The sequence below is a fragment of the Bombus impatiens genome, unplaced genomic scaffold (assembly GCF_000188095.3).
Source record: "Bombus impatiens unplaced genomic scaffold, BIMP_2.2 scf_1117, whole genome shotgun sequence".
Lineage (NCBI taxonomy): Eukaryota > Metazoa > Arthropoda > Insecta > Hymenoptera > Apidae > Bombus > Bombus impatiens.
This window is the reverse complement of record NT_177536.1, coordinates 370,539-395,751: the sequence shown is the minus strand read 5'-3', so window position 1 is coordinate 395,751 and position 25,213 is coordinate 370,539. Positions and strand designations below refer to the sequence as shown.

Below are 25,213 nucleotides of genomic sequence, written 5' to 3'. Positions count from 1 at the left end.
AAAGCAACTTTCGGCTGTGTACGAAAGCAAAAGCTATCGAAATGGACTAGAAGCGAGATGCTTAGTATCTTGTTTATTCAGAAAACACGTTCAGTGTTTACACACTCCATCCTAAAATATAGATATAGTCCGTTAAGTCTCGTTAAATTTATTTTCTTATGTACTTGTAGGTGATCTAAAGCTTCTTGGCGTTTGTTTTATTCCCTTAAACACGCACGCCATGTTTTATTACTTATATAAGCGGAAAAAGAATGTGGTAATCCGATTATCGAGCTAAAACCACTTTACTCGATTATGCCATCCATCTTAACGGCATAAGTCAGAAGAATACCCTTTTATCATGTTCATAACTCATTATCTACTTTATCTTACTTTTATTTTACAACATGATATTTTACTAAATATATACATAGTATTTTACCAAAAGCCATTCCATAAGTAATGTTGGCTTTTATTTTACATGTTCAATTTGCATAGTGAGATCAAACGAGAAAGTACTGCAATTTCTAGCTGGAAGTAATAGAATAATATACTACAGTAATTGGAAAAATTACCATGTCATCTATATTAAATGTTTTGTAGATCCAATATCAACAAATTTTTACTACTTTTGACATCTTAAAATCATATATATAATCACAATATTACTTATGGAATTACCTACCATTGTATACATATGTTATACATATAATAGACAATCATATTTTACTCTCACACTTTGATTCTTCTCATGCCAGATCCTTTTTTACTAACACTTGTTCGCGATGCGATAACCAGCTATCGACCTTCTCCCCTCCCCTCCCCCACCCAACTGTTCGTTCTCGTTTTTGCTTGTCACTCTGGGAGTAGAATAGCTATGTTTTCTCCTTTTTTAACTTTCCCTCGCGACAAGTACAAAGCGGCCCTATTAAGCCATAACCCGTCGGCGACGGTTTTACATCTGCTTTGCAATTCCTGTAAAAAAAGAATATACAGAAAAATACTGCCGGCAGTTTCGGGAAATTGCGGAGTGAAAAGGGTGTGGGAATGTGAACGCCTCGTGGCAGATAGTTTATCGTGAATTTATCGAAATAGCTTTCAGCTCGAAACACCTTCTCGTGTTTAGAGCTTTTTCTCCTGCTTTTATTATCGTCGACCCTTGAAACCCTTGTCGACCATGGATGATTCCTTCCCTTCAGGTGTAAATCCAGTTTTTCGCGATCGTGATGACGTGTTATAGTCGCGATAACGCGAAAGATCGTCGCATCGAAGCGAAATACGGAAAATATGCATGTGCATGAAAATGCGGCTTCGCTGTCCGGCGGTTTCATGAATTCTAAAGGGCGAGAGCCGAGAAAAAGGTCTAAAGAACATACGTTAAATAACACGTAACGCGAGTATAGGAAAGGGGCGAGAGCTGTGAAAAGGCTCGTTGTTTATGCTCTTTTGAATCATATATTTCAATGAAGATACTAGACATTAAAAAAGGGGGGTTGGAAATAATCGTTGAAAGTCTCGTAAGCGAAACGCACGAAATTTTCAAACCGTTTCGTTGAAATTGCTTTTTCTGGGCTCACGAACAAAATATGAACTGTTATAATTTTTGTTAGTTAATACGTTTTATATTTACCGAGGAAAATGCTTGCATGAGAGAAGAGCGAATATAATTTTGAAAAGCAACGCAGTGTGTAAAGCAACGCTGTGTGTAGAATACGCTATTCAGTTGGGACAATATTTTGTACGTTTATTTCCGATGTATATGTCTACTTGCACACATTGTATTTATTATGTATTTATTATTTTACATACTGCTTAATTAGGACCAAGTATATTGAATTTCGTATCATTTAACAGTGCTTTCATACGATTGCGAAAATTTGATACTATGAAAATAAAATTTGCAGGATCTACCAGAAGGACATTTTATTGGAAAATAAAGAAATCTGCAAATACATTTTGTAACAACAACGTGTATGTTTTTACGTAATTCTATTAATTTATTTCTTTTAAAAAATTCATCTCGAAAGGTCCTTTCTAAGAGTTAAAAAGGGGAAAACGTAAAGAGTTAAATTCCTTTTAATCCTTTTTTCATGATAATACTATTTTAATTTTTGTTTAATCCGAGATCAGGCATTGAACGACGTATTTACAATAGCAGGAGTTTCTCCTGCAGTTTCCTGTCGGTTAGGATCGAAGGTTAAGTCAATGCATTATATCACGATTTGCTGTATTCAATAGGGACGAAGGGTCAAGTTCGATCTGAAGTGAGAAATTTATTTGCTCGTAAAAGGGCAATAAGACAGTCGTTCTCAGTCGTTTCGGTTGTTTTTCCAGAATGAAAAAGTGTGAAGAATGCGTTTGTAAACTCGCGACACTTGTCAGCTGTTTTCACTTTTCTGTGGTTGAATTGTGCTTACCTGAGATGACAAAGAAACGCGGCTAGGTGGCTTGATTCAGCTCGTGGGAACATTTGTTATTCTAACATCTTTCTCGAGAAAAACCCAAGGGAAACAACAGAGTTTCGGATGAATTGATTTCTCTCTCTCTCTCTCTCTCTCTCTCTCTCTCTCTCTCTCTCTTTGAACGGAAAATTATTTCCTATCGACGAATACTTTCAATCATCCTGTTTGATTGGATACGTTATATACAGCAATTCGTAAATAAATATGCGCCTTAACGACCGTTTAGTGTATTGTTTGCATATGTTACACTTAGTTTCGATGTTGAATTAGGTGCTTAACAAGTATTACATTGCACATTTTGTAATTATTAGATGCTAATTAAGCATTTTACCTGTGATTAAAATGTCCAATATATGCAGAAATGGGAATGTGTGGGTGAACGTTTCCATTAACCATAAGCTTGCTACATTTAAAGAAATAACAACGTATCTCTGTATCGCAATATGGTATAATGTGTTTGGTGCGATACGCAAATGCATGGTAAAGTTATAATGATCAAGTCTGTCGTATGGCAATGAAGGGATTACCAAAGAGCACAAATCGAATTCGTTGCCTAATTTATGGACTCAGCAAACCATGCTGATATCAGCTTACCGAAAGCAGCATAGAATTGCATAGGAAATTATTCGACTACGAAAGATCCAATTGTATCGTGTAAACGCAAAATCGTTTTCCTCGTTACCGCATGTTGACAATTCATTGTTGTTTCAAGTTTCTACGCAAATCCTTTCTGTTCGTTACGACCGTTCGCGGAGAGACGCGATCGCGAGGAAACGCGTCAGCGAGAGGCGTAAATTCTCGCTATGATTTTGATAGTCGACGCCGCGAATCAGTCGTTCCCCTGTTTTGAGAGGTGGTTCAAATGATTGTAACACTGAATTAACAGGGTTAATATAAGCTTTTATTTTTAACAATATTTAAAATTATAATTAACACGTTACAAATGATTTAACGATGATACAACTAGTTTATTTTTATAATTCGACTCGACTTTATAGTATTTCTCGACGTATTCGTTTGAGTAAGCGACCATGGTTTTATTTCTCTGTACCTCCCGATGCATTCGGTTTGACTCCTCGCATGATACTGATTGCCCTTCGATTTTTTCCTTTATTTTCTCTTGGAAACGACCCTCACTAGGCTCGGGTTTCGCGACCGTTCGCGCCTATGATCACGTATGCCACCTTTTTTGTGTGTGTTGTGTAGGTAAAATAACGGACCGAAGGCGAATCGATGTTTTTTAGAACTCACTGCTTGACGACGACTATGCGCTTATCGCTACATTGTGTATATTTCGCCGGTCATGTAAGACGATCTGTCTGTAACACTGTAGTACCAAGGGAGACGGTTAGGAACACAGCCTATAGTAAGCCTCGGGGCGTAACACCGTTGCTAAGATATACGAAAATAACAAGAATCCAACGTGGCATACGAAATTTAATTTAGTCTAATTATCAAAATGCTCCGCTCTGGAATTACATATTCATGTTTTGTTTCTTATGCACATACTATTTTTTTTTTGTTCTTTTATATCCTTTTCGTTCCTTGTATGAGATAGAAAGGTAACAATAATTTTGAATGTGAAGAAGAATCCATGTAATCGGCGATATGTGTAAACCGGAAATATGAGCACGGAAAAATGGTAGTACTATGAAAGTTCGTTTCTGGATTAATCCCGAGATTAACTTCAGCTGGAGATACTGGTACCGTTACGTGCCAAAGAGAAGGTGATACAGGAGATTGAACGTCCAGACTAATCTCGTTCGAAATTAAGCGGCTTATCTTTCCTTGATTTAGTGTCCGTTTTCAACCACTTAGTAAATTCTTCGTGAGAAAAGTTTCTGTGTCACCAATAGTGTTGAAAAATTTACACACTCGTTTCCTATGATGTTCTTCACATTGTTTGTCCCACGAGAGAACTTCAAACGTTGAAATCTTCGCTAACAAACAGTTCTATAATCTTTCAATCCACCAATCAAACTGTTATTTCTCTTTACCGTGTTCTTCAAATTCGACGAAAAATTGTTTGATATCGTTCGTCTATGATATTCTTTCCCAAAAAAGAATATATAAACATTATATTGGAAGAATTGAAACTCTTTGAATCCTTTATAAAATAGAAACTTGTTATTTCAAACAATGTTAATGAATGCTTTGACAGAAGTGAATCACTTTGTGATTCGGAAAGGTGGAAAATATTGAAAGTTTTGAATGATTCTAATTCAATAACCCGGGACTGTAGATAGTATTGAATTTTAGTTATGATAGTTATGAGTTTTAATTATGATAGTATTGAATACTGGAAATGATTGACGATAAAAGCGTAAAAAATGTACCAAAAAACGATTAAAATGAAAAAAACACGAATAAATATATAATGCAAGAAGGAAAACAAACTTCTGCTCATGTGTTGTCAAAATAGAAATCGATTAAATTCTCAAAAACTGTACCGGCGTCAATTATGCATAAAGATAAAAAATTCCAAGTTGGTCATTCTACTCCGGCAATTCTACTATTAATAAAAAGATATTTCATATATTATGGATCAGTGAAATATTAAAGAATATTAAACGAGAAGTATTTCATGTGACAATATTTTTACAGTGCGTTGATTTTCGATATAGCTTTATCGGTTGTATGTATACCTTGTATGTTGCGAAAGATTCAAGTATATCTGGCTCTATACGATTAATTCGTAAAATTAGTGTCACATTTGTGTAGCTTTTTTTCGCGGACAATGATTATTTCTGGGTATTTTTGCAAACAACACGACTACTTGATTTTTAGTTATTATGAGTGCGTCAGGTCAAATGATTCTAGGTATTTTATGCACTCAATCCGCTACGCTTGAAATGTACGTATATAATTTGATTGGAAACTGTCAAACAATAGTGGCTACATATGCGAATGTACATGTATGCACATAGGGTGGATTTATTGTTCGAATCGCAACGGATCTAATAGGTGAACGGAATATGCATATCGAATTACATTATTTCTGGGACGATGTTTGCGTATGTTTATGGTTTCTGCGTGGGATTATGTGGTAATGAATGGCTGAAGACCGAATATTATTGGTTTAGCAAAATAGATTATTGCTATAGCTTGTGAGGAATTCTGCTTTGCATCTCCTTCACAGTGGCTTAATTATCCCAAACCAGTCTGTACGATCTTTTGTCTTGTATCCTAGATACTGTAGATAATTTTGTTTATTCATATGTATAAATAGGGTTTGCATGTATCAGAGTTAGTAAAATTCCCAAAGTGAAAATATTAAAAAGTATTAATTCAGAGATTGTTCGAGCGTTTTAAATGTAAACTGTTTTGTTGCTCTGTGTTTGCATTTTTTTTAGTTGGTAAACGACATACTGTAATACATATATGAATAAATGTACATTAAATGTATAGTAGCGTTTTGTCGATACAAGGTTTTATTAAAATTTTTCCAAACAAGATACAGATATATACACATGTGTATTTAAGTAAGCAATATTATATTATCATTAACGCTGTAATTCACACATTCGCTAGTAAATTTCATGCGATTTTCGGCGTTCAGTTTCGGCGATTTTACAATTTCTATATCAACAATCTGTATCACTTACATATTTATGATAATAACCACTTGATACATTCAAACACGTAGCATGAAATAGTTCAACATAACGGGGCTAATTAATTTGCATCAAGTAAATTACTGAACAATTCGTAGTATTTGCATTGTTCTGTTTAATCGTCTGTAATATCGTGTCTGTCAATTCAACAAATCATCGATCTTCTTTCTTGCTTTCAAAATTCATTAACACATATAACATTTTACGCATATGAATTACCACTATTGCTAAACAACATTGCCATTTTTATATTTAACACTCTGCGATTATCTTGCCATCGGTTTTTATTCACAACTATTACGAATAACTAATGCTAATAACTATCATCCGTCACTGTCAACCTCACGATTGAGCACAACGAATGGAGATGTCTGATAGTATCATTTCATGTACCGAATGGATGTGGGAATAATACTATTGGATTTTGACACGGCACATATCGGCCATAGATCTATTCTTGCATAGGGCGAGCGCGTCCTCGAAGTTTTGCAACTGATAGGCGGCTGATCGATGACTCGATCGATAGCCATTATCCGCCTTAATTCCAGGTAGTCGAAAGTTTTTATTCGGATAAGGGCCATCATGAACAATGGATGCACAAGTAGGATCAACGTAGCTCGATATTTGCATATCGATCTTGGTTCAGTGCAACCGCGTGGAATACTTAGCCATAGTATTAATAACTCTGATGTAGTTTTCTGCTAATATCTATTAAAAAGTACTTATAAAGACGGGTTTAAGAAGTTAAATAGGTTTGTCAAGAACAAGTGAAGAACGACGGTTAACGATCTTTTACAAAATGACTATGATATTTTTGCGACAGGTAATATCTTCCGAAAGTCATTTATCAAATCTGACTTAAAATTCGCTGCATTAAAAATATGGATTTCTCCTTTTCTTCTTTTAAGCGAGAAATATACTCTAATTATACGTTAGAAATAATAAATTACAAGTAATTCCGCAACGTTTACATCGCGTTTCCTAATTAGCGTACTAACGTTTCTCTTAGCTATCACGGAAGCAAATTGTTTCTCGGCACCGTTAATTCTTTAACGTTGTTCCAAGTAAAAAGAAGGTTCTTACATTGGATCGAGGCGATGTCGTAAGAAAGACTTCTTTAACATTTTTCTAACTCCAAGTCCGCGACTCGAAGTGAAAGTATGTCGCGAAACAGCGCTCGATGTCGCTCATCCTAAGAACGTGATGAAATTAGGAAGCTGAGGCGTATCCTAGATGCGATGCGACCGTCGTCCAGTCTTTTCATCTCCGCCACCTTTTTCCCTTTCGCCTTTCTTAAATCAACTCTTTTTCGCCTCGTGTTGTTTCATCTCTGTCGAAAAATTCCGGGCGGAACGTCATTGTCATGCTTCGCGGACATCCTTTTCCCACCTACATCTTGCGCCGTACGCTTATGTACAAATGGAAGAAACGTGGAAACGGGTACAAGTACGTTCAAAAGCTTCTTCAGCTTGGCGTGTCTGATTTTTCATCGTAGAACCTTTTTTCTCAACCATTACTTACTTCAAAATAACATGATCACAATAGAAATTATTAACGTAAAAAAATATAGCAGGACATTTGGATAAAATATCTTTTATAATATCGCGAAGGAAAATTGGCTTTTCAACATATTTTATTATTACTCTACTTTTTTAATTACACAAAGAATGAAAAGTAAAAAAGTGTTACGGAGAAATGACCTGGATATTACATACTATCGTTACGCGAAGCAAAATTGCAGAGTTTTGTCGCAAATGAAAGTTGTATGTGTAGATGCCTTCTGAAACAAACAGTGTAAGTCGCTATATAGGGACAGTTGTATTTTCCGAGTGGATTGTACGAGTACAGGAGAGTTCTAGCGCCAACTAACATTCAACCCTATTCGTATCCTACGCCATCGTCGACGGCGACAAATACGTCGAGCTTTTTTTTGCGAAGCACATCATCATTCCGCTAGCCATCCACGGTTCCATTCGTATATACTTGTATGTACCTTTCAAAACCTGTATACAGCTTTATTCGTCCTCGCGATATCCGGTGCATTTCGTTCTTGGCAGCAACCCTACGGTTCCATTTTCTCGGCGAATTGCTTCATCGAGCAGAACGACTTTTCAACATTGTGACCGATTTCGATTCATTTTTTAGGTTCGGTGCAAAATGTCTTATCTGTCGGATATTATTAATCATGATTTCTCACATATTGCGAAGTCGACTATTTAGCAACATTTATTTCCAACATTAACATTCATTTCCAAACAATAGGTATACATTAGGGTATACAGGTCTTCAGATAGATAGGTTCTTCGTTTTATTTTCCAAAAGTGATATGTAAAAGAAGTTTAATTAATGTTCGGCATAAATAAAGGGAAACACTACATTTACATAAGATTAGTTAACATTCCTTAAAATATCGCTTTTGCAATACGAAGTTAAGAATACACCGAGTTAATGACTTTCGCATACCACAGCATCTACATTTAATAGCAATAATGGTAATGATTTGATACAAAAGCTATAGAAGTTTACAAAGTTCTGAAATTTTCAAAATTCTACAAACTCCTAGTAATTCTGATAATCCTTAAAGTTTTGAAAGTCTAAATGTTTCTAAATTAAGATCTGTCTACCTGCCGGTAAATCCCTTTATAAAGATCGTTAGAATAACGAACATCTAATTAGAAGTTCTATTCATCGAAAAAAATTTTCGTTCTAGCGAAGAGGAAGTCCAGTCGAATCCAGAAATTTCTGAATTTTGGAGGGTGTATTTTACTATCTGCTGTTCAAGGAAGCGTGTATTATATCGCTCACTTTTTTTACATGAATATTTAATTAGATAAATATTTAAACCCCCACAAGCAACAAATATTTTGAACTTTAGAAAGATCTATCGTAAACAGATATTATTAGCTGTTTACGATACGAAATAATTATGAATTACCAAATGCGAACTTCGTATTATAAATCACTGTCGTCAATAACATTGATCTTTGTCATCGACTCTGACTGTGAATACTATGGTGATCGGTCATGTCCAACGGAAATTTGGGCAGTTCTGTCCGTTTCTAAGGTGAGATCCTGTTTATCGGTTCAGACAAAGCGACTGAATCTATTCAAGTACCTAGTGCATGCTTTCGCTATTAACGCGACCTTACCGATGAGCCATCTGTCAACCTCAAATTTCGTACGTTCCACGGTGGTTGTTTGCCAAATTCCAACACCGTCTGCACGGACAATACCTTCACCATTCCTCGTCTCGTGTTTACTGGAGAAGTTTACTCCAGAAACTGGGAAGCTTCGAGTTCAGTAGTTGTCACGCACATGTTAATGATTAAAACATTGCTCGACATTGTCTCCAATGTGATTTATTTTCGATTAGAATCGCAAATCATTTCTCTCTGCGCCATGCTTTTCGAATATCAATGCTTTTCGGAATGCTTGGATGCACCGATTCTTCTTCTTTCACTCAGTGATCCACAGTATTACATATCCATGTTATTTATTTATTTCAAAAATTATAGTACTACGTGGTAAAATAATTAATATAAAATTGTAGTTTATACTCGGAGCACAAGTGGAGGTTTCCTCAATTCTAGATAATGTCAATGGAAATTGCATAATTTTACTTTTTTGCTGAATCGATTTATTTTAGGATCGTGGCGAGCCGAAAACGGTATATATGCGTTACAATGAGACCTTGCCTGTTGAGCTTAACTCGTAGTGATCATATATCATTCTTGGTTGCAAAGCTTTTCATCCCCTTTCTCATAACTTTTCTTCTTCTTGTTTTTAAAACAAGTTTATGAGTCTGGGATATTAGATTCGACCAACCTTTCTCGCCCACATTCTACACTGCCCCCTGGTTTCCTGTAATGGATTTTGCTTTCACGGCATGGCAACGATTAGGGGTTTCCGGTTATAATCCACGAAACTCACGACACTATCCCGAGAAGTGAATTATAATTTCGCAGACATCAAACGCTGCAAACTGCTGTCGTATTCCCATGCAAACGGAATCCAATAGATACCGGTAGTTTCTGCATTGCCTTACTCTGTCGTGGATACCTAATGTTTCGGCATAGTAATGAATTTTGAAATTCAGGCTATGGATATAATCCTTCCTTCACTAAAAGAGGTGTGCGTGTTTCTAGCACGCGTTGCTACCGCACGGGATGATGAAATTTTATCGGTTTGATATCAAGTTAAACGTTAATGATGCTCTACTACTATCGTTAACTATTATAGTATATACTTTAGGTATTATTAGTATTATAGATATTGTATTATAACGATATTTTTTCATCATTTTTTTGATATATCACCGACGCGATAGAACGATGCGGAGGGAGAATTTATAAAAATAAAAAGTGTGGAGAGTGATATTTCGAAGGAGGGGGCAGCAAACGTTTTTCACCGGGTTAGAAAAATATGACCGTCCTCTATGTCAAACCGATAATGGCCGCCGAAAATTGCTCGGGATCGGCGTGTGTAAATGTCACGTGGAAGCTTCGAAAAGAGCAGAAATTACGATACGGCGCGTGTTACGTATACCCCACGAGTTTTTCGGCCGAGCGGGAGCTGCGTTTCGAGGAGCGCGTTTATTTTGCGATAGCCGTAGATAAATATTCACAGCACGGTTTATTCTCACAGCCGCAACGGTTATAATGCACTACGGGACCCCGTGTTCGTGTTACACGCGAGATAATGGACCAGAACGCGTATAACCTATGCCGGTGGCTATGTACAATGCGATTTATATGAATCATAAATAGATGCGTCATGTCCGTTGATCATAATTTCGACTCTCCCGCGCGTTCTTCTCTATCCGTCTCGCTCTCTTTCCCTTCACATTTTCAAGAGGAGGAAAAAAGCGTGAACCAGGAAGGGAGGAAACGGGAAATTCGTGTTTTATGTTGCTTTCAGCTTTAGCACGCGCCAGGCGATCATTAAGGAGTAAGTGGAAAAAATGGCACAGAACAGATAGAAGCGTCTGTAAATCTTGCAGCTACACATGGGGATAACGATCTGGAATATCGAAATAACGTTTGTACCATCAGTCGTGCTTTATCAGAATCTTTCAAATAAATCTTTACCTCCTTGTCTATATTTGATCAGAAAGTGGTGAAAAAATTGAGACAATTAACCTATTAAAGATCAAGATTACGGTAGCACAACATTTTATTAGTCATTTCTGTTGAATTCTATTAAATTCGTATTGTGGTCGTGATAAGCAATTGCATGAATTTTCTCTGAATTTTTTTCTCTTGTGATTTCTTCTTCCACTGATATTATACATATCAGGTAATTTTGTATTAATCCACATTCCGGCAATCAATCGTCTCATTAATTAGCATTTTAATAACAATCGAGACTCTATCGTATTTCAACGTTTAAATCTCAAGCTGTTAATTACTGTTCGATTTTCTTGTGTACATCTCGTTGTATGTTATGAAACGAAAATATGAATAGTATATGACTACAGCTAATTGCAAGACAGACATTCAGTGATGGGATTACAACAACGCTTTTATATAAATTACGTTGGATAAATTAGAAAAGTTATTCTAATTTGAAGATTGAATGGGATTGAATCGAGTTGAGCGTCTGCTCGATTGATTTGAATATTCATAAGGACAAAATCTACTAGTTAGTACTTTAATTAGATTCATGAAAGTTCTCATCTTTTTTCTCTTTTTGCTCCTGGTAGAATTAACGAAGTGTAGATACGTTATTCCATAGAATATAGATTAACTATCGTACAGATTGTTTCTAATGCTTGCAAGCATTTTCAGTCGTGTTTGATGAAAATCGACTTTGCAAATACTTCACTATAAAAATTGATCGATGAGATGCCATTACATTGCTCTCAATTTATGAACTTACTGTCGCAAAACAACAAAGTCGCACAATCAATCACGCGAACGTATCGGTCATGGCACGGCAAAAATATTTTCGCTAAAATTTTTCAGATTGCTAGTGACATATGGCGAAGATTCTGGTTACAACGATGCAGCTGTTAGCTTCCCACCGTTTTCCAGCTGACTTCTCAAGTACTCAAAAACTTTTTAATAAAGGACCAAATTCACGACAACACTTCAGAAAGAAATATCTCAAGAGCAATTCTTTTTCTTTTCAATGTAGCTAGTTCTACGTTCCTTAATCTATTTTCCTAGAAAGTTAGCCGCAATATTAAAACCTATTTTCTACGTACCATTTTCTTGCGACTTTTAATAGAATTCGACGATTACCTTCTAATCTACATTACTTTCTAATATACTGATCTATGTTAGACAGAATACTATCTATGTTAGACAGAAATGGACAAGTGATAAGAGATTATTCCGCATGCAGTGATAAATGAAAAATGTAGAATAAAATTTTTTCGTTTAAGGCCTCGTTTTTGAAAAAATCGATTTTGAAAATTTATCAAGTACGTATGTTTACACTGTTTGCACTAAAATGAGGTCTTAAAACGAGAAAACTTCATTCTACATTTTCGACGAATAATTTTCCTAATTAGAATTAGACAAATTCATGATAAGTCTTTGTTGAGGTTGACTACTAGAGGAACGCGTGGATAAATTTGTAATAGAAAAATATATTGAAGTAAGTATAGATATAAGTACAGGTATAGTATATGCTGATCCAGATCCTCACTCTTTCTGTATTATAATACAATAGAATATATAATAAAGCTGCAAGAAACAACAAAAAATCTACTTATAGCTCTTTTGTTTCTAGTCCTTGTAACCCAAAATAACATTTATATTCAAGGGTACAATACTATGGACCTTCCTTTCCTTTTAATTTTTCGCTTCACAAAATTCTATTTTCTTCGTAACAACGGTGTCCAGGTCACGAGTATACAAAAGAAAAGATGTAGAATAATTACTTTGACGGTCTTCAAGCCCAATTTTCTCAAGAATGAAACTTTCAGCGCAATTTTATTATTGCTGCCATAGAATCTCCCTGATTTAAATTATGCTGCGAATTTAGGAGCGCGATGTATATTCGTTTGAAACTAACGAACATTTCAATCGCAAAATTTCCTAGATATTACGCTGGTAAATCCATTCACCAATTCCAGCAGTTCTTTTCGCGGACCTATTTTCCAGAGATTCGAAACTATCGGAGAACGTATAACATGTCGGACAGAGCACAGAGCATGAGAAATTGTACAGGGAAAGAAACAAGGCTGCCGTTCTACATCGAGTACATAATGCTTGTAAATATGTATCTGTTTCGTGTACAATGCAGCTGCCACCGACGCTAAACCATGGCGCTGACAAATACAACGCTATGATATGGGTTTGTACATCGATGGTATAGCAGTCGGATGCCTGCGCTCGTAAAATCCGACGTTCTCACTCGCGCGAAGTCCGGAAATGGAAGTTCAGGTGATCTTGAATTTATAGAAGGAAGCGAGGAGAGGCTCTCTTCGATTTATCAGTCGATATTTTGTGTAGCTAAGCCGTTTCGTTTTATTAAAATCATCGAAATATTAACGAAGCGAACGCAACAATATCGAAACAAACGAAACGTAATAATCGCAATTCTTGGCTTAAATATTGATTTCTAAAATTTGATCGAAACGTTAATTACCAATTACTAAATGATATATCGAATATTAATATTCGTTGCACGAGTAAATGCAGTTTCCATAACGGTTTGCTTCGGTCTGTTTCCAATATTTGCATTAAAGCTCGTAGGCTGGAACGCTGAAAGCTTCACACGTTAATACGCCTCGCATGGACTGTGGTCAGCCCCAAGGGAAGATTGAGATTTATGAGCGCGTAGTGTGTCAGGAATCCCCTACTGGGAAATAACCAGCGATCACTTCGTCTGTCATTCAGTGAATAATTGATGTACCTGTTCTTTGTTGCATTGTCATCTTTTATAAAGGCGTATCGCAGAGGAATCATTTCTCCGCAAAGTTGTTTCTTTTTCATATTCCACGTGGCCGTCTCTTTTTTAAATTCAACGCTGTTTCCCGACTAAAGCGTCGAATCTTTGAGGTTAAATGTCTGTGTTCATCGACATGCGGATTTATAATACAGATGAAGGTCATTCGTCTTTCTTTACAACCTCTTCATTGGATGTGCAAGAAAAATATTAGCTTATAACGGAGTGTTCTGTTCTTTGATCCGGTGTCAAATTACACGATTTCGTTTCCATTTTTGGATTTCACAAGGATTCTCATTTTCCTTTTTATTATCCTTTTTATGCTACGAGCATATAACATTACTTGTATAAAAGATCAATTAAAAGTAGAAATTGTACGAAATTATACAAATAACCAACCATTAGAAATAGTATAAATTTAATTGAAATAATATCGAATCAATTGTCCAATATGTATATATGCGTTTGTATTTTTTTTTTCTTCATTGACGTTTATAGCGTAAGATTAATTAAATTAGTCTACGCGATGAATGGTTATACACTTATATCTATTGCAAACTTTGACATAACATGGCACTCGTTTAACGTGCTCGTACTATACGATGCAAAAATTGCGTCGGTACTTGTATAATACGGTAAAAAGAGCTCGTATAACACGGTATGTACACGATATTCAAGAATATATTCACATTTTCACAATGCAGCTAGATACTAGAAGTCGTAAAAGATGATTAAAGAATGTGCAGTGGGAAAGAAGTAAATCGAGAAAGTACGAGATAAACTAATTTGTGACGAAACATTCTTAATTTGTTCATATTTGCAAACTATTATATTTGGTTGTTTAAGAATTGTGTAGTGTTTTTGATAGCGGGCATACTTCGCCCTGGCTTTAATCGTATCGAAAAATAATTGCTCATCATCATCATGAAATTTAGTCAAATATTAACATTATTAAATTCAGACAAATATCGTTTCTGGTCTGAGAGAGAAACAGGAATTTATTAATTTAAAATGTTTTATTTTTCAATAACATAATATTGGATTTTATCTGAAATGTTTAATTCCATATAAATCAGTAACACAACCATTTATTCCTGTTCCTGTAAAATATTTTTGATGGTGAAGTATTAAAAAAGTATCTGCAAAATTTAAAAGAGGTTATTCTTAAAAAAATTTTTTTGGAAGGATTCATGATTTATTTAACTCATGAAAGGAAGCCATCGAAAAAACGAGCTACATTATTCAATAAAATGGCATTTAATTTGTCTTAAACTTTGCTACGAGCTTCTTATGTCTATTTCGTGAATAATTAAAGCAAGTGTTGTACTTTTCTCAAACTTCTTTCTTAAAAAAAATTCATCTGTACGGCCGGTGTAACCCGCGATGAATATTCATGGCATTCAATCCTCTTTAAGGCTGTCTATTCCATTCTGAAGTCATAGAAAACGACTTCGCAATGCTATGAATCCCTTAAGCTTCGGTCAAATGTCTTTCCAATACGTGCATAACAGCATACGCGAATCGATTTGTGTAAAGAGTGGTGAAAATACATGGCAGCGAAAATATTTTATATCTTTTCCTATACATTTTTAAATTCACTTTTTTCTACATATATTTTTCGAATACCTTATATTCATCGGAAATTATTAATGTTGGTAAAGTTGACAAAACTCAGTTATAGCCGAAAATCCTGCTGTTAAAATTTTATATTATCTATTATTATTATTATTATTTATTTATTTATTTATTATTGCTTAATCCGTGCCTTTCGGTTTTGAACGAGCTTTCGGTTTTACATCTCTTTTACATATTTCGCTTCTTATACATCTTCTCATCTTATCCACTCTATTATATTGCACTCCCTTAATTAAACTATCTCCAAAAACTAAAAAGCTAATAACTAAAAACTATTGCAACTTTTGGGCTTTTGCCTCCATGCTGTGCTTCCTTCTTGTCGTTCCTCCCGGTCTTATATTGCCCTTCTCTTCTCTATTATTGCTTTTAGTTCTGTTAGTCCTTATCCTGTCTCATTTAGTGTTTTTCTATGTCCTTTGATCCTCCCGTTATTTCGCATTCTTCTATTACATGTTTCAGATCTTCTTTCCTTTTACATGGTCTGCATCTTTTTTCTCCCTCTTCTTTCCAGTATTCCCTTGTTTTGGTCTCGTCTCCATATCTAAGTCTTGCTAATATTTTTCTGTCCTTCCACTTCATTCTCCCTTCTAAGTGCTTTGGTAACTCTTCTTTGGTATATTATCTATATTATTACGCAAATAAATTGCATTACATGTTATGTAAAAAGCAAACATAGATCTATGTCAAGCGAAACTCACGAAAATATAGGTCAGCTGTACAGGTCAACAAAATGTTAAATTCCAAACGATTAATCATACCGCCATTTACACATAAATTATGATTATGCTTAATTTAAAACGAGGTGAGAGTCGTTTACGCTATGAAGGACGAAAGGTATTTTCCAACTGTGTGCACTGATTCTCATATTATGTTCATTTCTACTTCTCTTTGTCTGACCATACATTTATCGACGTCACTCGTGGCTTTATTTCAAGATACTGCAGATACCACCGACCTTGTTCCTTTTTACGTATGTGTGAGCTCTGCTTCACACAACCAAAAATGACCGCATACGCAAACACACGTTTACAGAGAACAACGGAGTCGTTGATGATAATTTATGTCGAGACACGCAATCGCTGTAAAGCGTAGTTTCAAAAGATGTATTCTTGTAAAATTCTCTTTCAAGCCCATCCTTTCCAGAAAAAAGCTGAAATTTTAAATCTGTTAGCTACTACCGATACGCTATGTCGAATAATGATTTTGTCCTTAACGAGCAACGATACATTTTTAAAATTTTGAGGAACGTTGTTGTGCGAATGATACGATTGGTACGAAATTGCCAATCGCTCGAAAAATTCAGTGACGCATGTGAAATCGTAATTTCTCTCTGGTGATAATTTTCATAATATCGAATGTATTTTCATTTAGAGTTTTACCATGGAACCACGGTATTTCGTCTCTCGTTTATCCTCTTTACGCAGTAGCAGATATAGAGCAATTCACCTGGCTAGCATTGTACCTGTTTACGCGTACATATCCGCGCGATTACGTAAACAGCATAACTCGAATCCGTAATTTATGTTCCGGCTGCGATCGTTGCTGGGTGGAATATTTGAAACGTTTCCGGATGATGTACCTTCGGATAAAAACTTCAGCGAGAAACCGCATTAATCGTTTCCCATCGTTTCCCCCAAAATTGATTCTCGTAAATTTCCGAGAAATTACTTCCTTTGTGGCTTTGTTATACAAATTTTATTGGTTTCTCTTTCCTTCTATCAAAGAAGGTTGTTCCTGTGACATATTTACGGGGCAGGTTAACGTCGTTACTTGAGGCTAATATCGTCAGTTTCGCCAATTAACATTCGTAAATACTTCCGCAAAAACTGTCGTAACTGGCACGTAGCTCTGAGCTTTAAGCAAACATGTGAGAAACTTCAACCAGAGATAAAGGGACGAGAGGTAGCTGGGTCTGATAACGATTGCGACGTAAATTAGACGTGAGGCCTCGTTTATTTCGCTAACGTGCGTGCGTGTGTACGCGTAGCCGGACGCGGACAGCGTGAACGCGCATAACAGCCGCGCTATCTCACCGAAATAAAGTACGAGCTAGATTCAATGAGTAGAAGGCTAGAGGGGCGGGATGAATGAGAATAAAAGGTAGGCCGGACTAGACAGACAAGCACGTGGGGCCGCGAATTAACTGCTGAAAAGCGGGTATAAATAAAACGCTGTGGTTTCCGCGCGAATTGTGTACGCCCTCCAGGCTGGGTCGTCGTAATTCCTGTCGTCCAATTGGGAAAATCGTTCATGAATATTTTACGACATTGCTTCCCGTTGCCCGAGTCTACCGTTCTCTACTCATCAAAGTCTTTCTTTCTCTTTTTAATTGCGCTCTTTTTAATTCTTGATTTTACATACGCGTTTAACTTGTCAGAGGCACCGATTCGATTGTTTTTAAGAACGATCGATACCGTTGATTCTCTCGATAATTAATTAGAGCGACACAAAGGCGCAAACGCCATCTTCCCCAACCGTTTACGTTTAATTCACCGAGCTTAATTCGCTCTGTCATTCTACTTAAACAGTGCGGAACAATGTTTTCTCGAGTATCGCGTGCATCCGTGGCCGTGTTTCCGACTACGGAACAAAGGCGAGCGCAAGAGGTTCACGCAGCTCAGAAAGAACCCACTCGAATTGCCCCGAAGGATAAACGGTCGGCGAAAACGGCGAGCTTTGTCTCGTTGACGACTCGGTCGACGACTAGCTCGTAGTTGCTTCCTTCCTTCCTTCCAGGGTTGCTGATTACGTGCCTACCGAGAAATCCGACGAAGTGCCGGTCCGGCTAGATTAATCTTGCCAGACTCGTTGCGCTCGAGAGCTTCATCAGCTAGATTTACTTCCCTGTGACACTCTTTTTTTTGTTTACTAAGAGTTCTTGTATAGTAGTATTTTTAGAGCTTAGTATATACCTATATACAAGTATGAGGAAGGATACGGGTGGTATGTAAGCGGAGTAAGAAACACGGAACTGCTGTAGAGACATCTGAGAAGAAGCAGAATGTCTACTGCTAATCGATATGCTAACGGATTCCTTTTGTAGGATTATCCAAATTAACATAGTTAGGCGTTTCAACGACTTCAAATTTGGGACCATGGCGTTTTTAACTGAGTATAATGAATACAATCACGATTACTCTATAGTCTATACTCCTGTATAGCTCTATTTTCTCTTTGGTTATATTGGGTTGACAACTAAGTGATTGCGGATTTTGTCATTAGGTGGTAATGATAACTCAATTAGTTGCCAACCCAATATAACCAAAGGGAAAAGGACCAAAGAGAAAGGATCATTACTACCTAATGAAAAAATCCGCAATCACTTAGTTGTCAACCCAATATTTCGATCTACGACTTGATAGTCGCGAGCAAAACCTCAGAATGTCCACGATGGCGTGTTCCTCAACACGCGTATCGGTGCAGACGCGTAAACTCGCCATCGAGGTGCTTTTCTGCTGCCGCGGAGAAACTGGTTTTGTGAGAAGGTGGGTGTAACGTGTAGCAGTTGAGTGACACAGCTGAGGCTTACATGGTTCCACTTTATTCGCTTGATGAAGCGCTAGGCTTGCGAGAACGTTCATCGAAACTGGTAGACTCGTGCCAAATTCGCGACCTAAATCGATCTTGTCAATTTAAGGCTATTGCCGGTTAATGAACGATCATCCATGTATACAATATAGCGTAGATGGCTATTGATCGAATACTGAGTTTCACTATACAGAAAATTTCACAGTTTCACTTGCACAGTAAATTTTACTTTGACAGTTGCTAATCCCTTTAATGCGACGGGGCGTGCTCAGGAATTACACGGAGAACTAATAGATTATACTTAACTGTTTTTAATCTGGTAATGGGACAAAAATATCTCTAAAGAAAAAATTATGAGCACACAGTGTTCGTATTACAGAATAATATTAATTCATATTAATTATTCGTTCTGTATAGGAGAAACTTTATGCCATGCTTATTTCTATAATTAATTAAATATATTCTGTGAGAAGTTGACAATCATTGTTCGTTAATAGAGATCTATTAGAGAAAGAGAGAGAGAAGATTCAAGTGCTTTAATACATGATCAAATTGCCATAAAGGATATCTTGTATGGAAATGGGGTGCAACGTGTTATGAATACTAAGTGTTATGAATGCTTTTCAATATTACTGCTGTTATTTAACACATATGTTTCAAATCAGACAGTCTAATCTTATTTATTGTTTATTATTGAATAAAAATGTCTGAAAATCACGCTCTCATTATGTCATATTGAAAATACACTTATGGATACTTATAATAGTATTTAGAAATACAGTTTTTACTACATAAGTTGTTTTATAAATTAGGAAGATTATACATGTGGAAGTTTAAATGTACAGTTTTGGACAAAATCGTTCGTTTCAATCGTTTCATAACGGAAAAATTAAAACTTGTCGTAATCTATTCCAGATATTTTATACTTCGTTATACAGAGATAACGAATATACGATATTTGTTGGTAAATGTAACGGGGATGATAAATGTCCGCGCAGGGAATATTTCAATCGAACAGAGACAAATCCAACGAATATTGTGCAGGAACTCGAAAGAACATAAAACACTTCCTCGCGGAAGTCTTTTTTCAACGCGTCTGATGGGACTCCAGGCTGAATGAACTGAATTACGCGAAGTTGTCCTAGCACGGATTTTCCCTGTATTCCATTCTGCTCGGTCGGTTTTGCTCGTTTGCGTTCAAGATCTGATATTGGTGTTCGTGAACCGTGCCGGGATGTACTAGTGCCAGAATCGACGTGAAAGAACATTACGAGAGGATAGGAGGTTACGCAGTGACGTTGACCTACGATACCTACGATCTTTCCATGATTCCGCGACAGTCTTTCTACATTTATGTCCCTCGATCATGAACGTCTCATTACTCTTTCGAATTTTTATTTCTACTATCGCGTTACGATTTTCCGATTTAATTAAAAGAATATTCCGGAATTAATCCCGTATTTCCTAATAACCTTACTAAAATACAATTTATATAGTTCATCCGAGTACCATTAAGGTCGTTGTGAACAGGAGAGCTTGAGATGAAAATTAGAAAGCTTCTCAATATCAGTTATTCTTTATATATTAGTAGTTTCCTCGGTTAATTTATATTATTGAATTCCACTTTTGCATTGTAAATATGGAAAATAATATCAAGAATTTATTCAGTACTATCTTGTTACTATTTAATAACTTACTTAGATTTTACCAGATGAAGTTTGAATAGATTGTATTATTTGCAATTTGTAAGTTACGTTAATTACTTATTAAATTTTAGTTGACTTGATGTGTTACGACTGCTCGGTTCCCGCTAGATTAATCGTAATTCGATAATCGATAAACATTTTTCTAAAATTAACAAGTCCTCAGAAAATGAAATTGATCAATTTGCTTCCCGAGTGCTTCAAATACCGCGACTATCCATGCGGTCAGTCAGTTGTTCCGTGGTAACGATATTCTATTTGGTCCTCTCACGTTTTATTTCAAATTGGCTGTGCGGAGTAGCCGTTTTGAACGTTGCGTCGATTCGACCCCGCCCAACCGTTGTAACTACAACTGACATCTTTATTGCTCTTCAGTAATCCTCCGGAGTATTCCAGGCGAAATAGAGAGAACTCCAACGAATTCTATAATAAATTTTTACGCCAATGAAAGCAATGCTTACAGACAGCACGTCTGGTTGGAAACGCGTGAGGATGCTTGCCAGGTTTGTTGGCTGGCCAGTAGAAATAACGCTCGTACTAACGCTGGCAGCTCTGTACGTTACCAGTCGGTTCTACTTGAAACGAGAAACTAACGAAGGCAGGCGGAAAAGGGATACTGATTTCCTACGATGCGGTTATTGTCGATTTATATATTCAGCTTTAGACCGCGATAACGTTTAATAAATAAGCGGAACGGCAAAGTTTCACAGCTATAATACATTAAGTTTGATGCTTAGGTACCTTAAACCGAATTTCCAGCGAAAACCACCAAGCCTGTTAATTGCGAAGGGCAATATATATTTCGGTGCGCGATAAACAGCCGCTTGAGAACAAGCTCGTGTAAGAGGACTTATTGATGCAGAAAGCGTGTACAAAATCGCACGGTAAATTGGCACTGTGTAAGCGGCTGCGAATTTATAATTGGAGCATTTTACGTGTGCCGCGTCGAACTTGCAAGCGGACTTATCGGTGGATCGATAATATTCGCGATAATGGAATATGAGATTGTAAAGTGTTGCATAAATATTAAATGTGATGTTTTTATTAAAAAAAAAAGAGGTTTTGCTTTTAAGTACACTAGCTCACGAAAGTATTTGATCCCTTACCACAGAAACCGATTTGTGTCCACATTTTATGTGTTAGTTGACTTTCATTATAGTGCTAATGAAATTTATTTCAAAATGTTTCGTATAACACACATTATATATTCATAAAAGGTGTCTACGGGTATTTGAATACTTTTGTAAGCTAGTGTGTATCAAGCTTAAATTAGAATGCATAAAGTGAAAGATAAGTTGGTATGTAGGGCGCAGACATTTTTGCATTTATAAAGAATTTAAATGTAGAAATATACAGAATCTTTAGATGGTAAAAAAACTACTTTGTGTAGAAATACTTTCTTTAGTTGTACCAGATGTAAAATTATTATTCGAAAATTAATGTTGTAAAATAATGTTTTTGCTTTTTGTCTACTGCCGATAATTTATACTACAATATATACCTTTATTGAAACAATACGTGTAGCTCGGAACAATTTTAATGAGATTTATAATAGCATATTTGATCTTCAGAGCGTGGAAATTATTCTGTAACATGTTCGATCATCGCTATCCTTGAAATACGATAAGTCTAGCTTCGAAAAAACTTGACCATCAAGATCAATAACTTTCCAAGCTATAAACTACAATACATATCAGCAGCTATGCAGAATTTTTCGAATATGGGACTACCTATTCCGTGTATATCTTGTTAATTATGTGTGCACTAAGCAAATTAGCATTTTAAAGGGTCAATGTTGTGATGATAGTAGTGTAAATTATTGTTATATCGCGAACATTTTGCAGAGTAGGAATTTTAGTGGTGGTACATAGCGAAAAGTTATATACCTAAAATAGATCGGCTCTATTAACCATTGTTCTTCTCAGTAATGTGTGTATAGTGGCTTGGAGTGTACGATAACAACTTGATACTCGAAATATATTGGACCTTGTACACGTGGTATATTTGGGACTTATGAAAAGTACACAACGAAATGGGACCGAAGGGAATGCAACTATCGCACGGAGTAAAAGTTAAAAGGTTTAAAAACGAGCTAGACTCGACAAACGATAAGAAAGTAATATAGTAAAGAAATATAAACAAGGGAAAAAATATTCGTGAAAATGAGTGATCGAAAAAAATATTATAGTTGAAAATAATTCGAATTATTCGAAAATAATTTATCGAAAATTTATTAAAGATTCAATGGAGCATTAAAAATTTATTTTACAGAAAAATTCAATGGGACAATAATAATTTATTTGTACAGAAAAAATCAAAGAATAAACATATTATGATTCGACGGTGATGAATCGTATGCATTCGCGATGTTTTCGAAAAGGTTGTTTGACGAGCTCCCGGCGTTCATTCCTGTACCAAATATCGATCTGTTTTTCTATATCCCGTTTCGACAAATTTACTCATGACGCTCTGTCATCTTGTCGATCGTGTTCTCTTCGGCTTTCATCAATTTTGTAATCGTGTCACTGGCATAGGGATCTCCTTTTCATGCTCCCGTCTAGCCCGTGATTCCTGTCATTTATGCCGGTACTTTTAATTAATCAGGAGATACTTTACCTACTTCTGCCTGCGTATCGCTATATGCTTTGATTCTGTTATGTTTCTTCACGCTAGCGTGTCGTATAATCTGCATTCGAATTGAAGTCACCGTACACGAACCTCCTCATAATTATTAGTTACACACCCTGGATGGATACTTTTTTCAGTATGAATTCTGCGAATTCGCATCTCGTTATTTCGCGTGATAATTTTGAATAAAAATTAGTGTTCGGCCGCCTCTTTAATCGTAAACACAAATTTAAACGGTAAAATAAAACGCTCGATATCGAAAACAATTGGCTCTCCCTTTATCAGGAAAATTGAAGTTAAACTCTTCCGAATGTTTAAACGATGCTCGATCCTTTGATCTCTGCGACAGTAATTCAGAGCTACGAGCTTTCAATTAATTCAACTTAATCGTCCATTTTGCTCGATTGAAAATCGGCTTTTGTCCCGCTATATCGAGTATTTACCTAGTATTCGTTGGACAGCAGGAACGATGAACAGCAGCTCATGGGGTCGCAGATATTATATCGAGGTGTTGCGAGAGATCTATTCTAATTTCCATCAGATAGCCTACAGATTTCGACCTAATGCGGTCATAATACGCTGCGTGGATTTAATTTTGGAGAGCCGAAACACTGTCGAAACTAAAGGTAGTATACACGATTGGGGCAAGAGATTTTATGCGGGACTGTTAAACCATTGCGGGAACATGACCAATTTTCCTTTTGTTATTTGGCTCGGCCAGTTTTTGTCAGCTTAGTGAATTGCCTGACAACGTTGAAATTAACTGCCCGCGGCAAAGCATTATAGCGAGTTAGTAATTTCAATTGCAGAGCAGTGAAAATCGGCAAGTATAAATTCGCACGATTTAAATTGAAGGGGCCGCGTATACTCGCGCTGCTTACCGGAATAAATTGTTCGCCATCGCTCGGACTAAAAATCGAACGCGGTTATTTTACTAAAATTGTTGCTCCGCAAAACTAATTACATATTCGCCGTGTAATGTCGCCTGTGAAAACATTTCTATGCGTTTATACGAAGCGGTGGTTGAACTTCAAAGGAAAAGGAAATTAGATAATTTATGCTATAGTTTATAGAATTTTGTAAACACGTAGTATACATATCCGATCATAAGTAGTCGGACACTTGTAGAATGTTAAGTTGACCTGAATAATCGTAAAGAAATTATTAAAATCTTTCAATATTATTACCGCATTTGAGATATTTTTAATTATGTTATTGTTATAATTAAATGATATAATTATGGCATATTATTAAAATAAATTTTTCTTCCATTCTTTATTTATATTTACAAAGGTTCTCTGTAACTGCTTTAATTATTCTCAGTATTGTTGCCACTAGATTTCTTATCATATTTATCGTTTTTTGAATTTATGACTGCCGTGAGTGATTCTATCAATCAAATTCGGATTTTAGACAGAAATTCCTGACCAATTCACTCCAGTTTTTTTGATATGATTTAGTTTATGATACTACGAACCGTTAATGTATTATCATTACTCTATAATTATTTTTCTAGAATTGTTCTATTCATCATTGTCTTATCATTTTTGCATATAGTTTCTGTCAACTTTGATCGTATATTATACGACGCCATTACCCGTAGTAATGTCAAGTCAGTGACGTCAATTAGAATTGTGTTCCTTTTATTTCGATTGAAAATAATTGCTTTGTGATCGTCGTTTGGACGTGAGAAATCGAAATTTCACAGAATGATGGCTAGAAATAGGCCACTGTAACTGGCATCAATTAAAAGTTCACGATAATTGTG

At 36.1% G+C, this 25,213-nt stretch overlaps 1 protein-coding gene across 4 annotated transcripts in view; it reads left to right on the top strand.

Annotated features, from left to right (window-relative positions):
- The window catches only part of LOC100749773 (glutamate receptor ionotropic, kainate 2), a 292,766-nt gene that overhangs the window by 27,432 nt on the left and 240,121 nt on the right, over window positions 1-25,213 (top strand). The gene's annotated exons all lie outside the window — the stretch shown is intronic.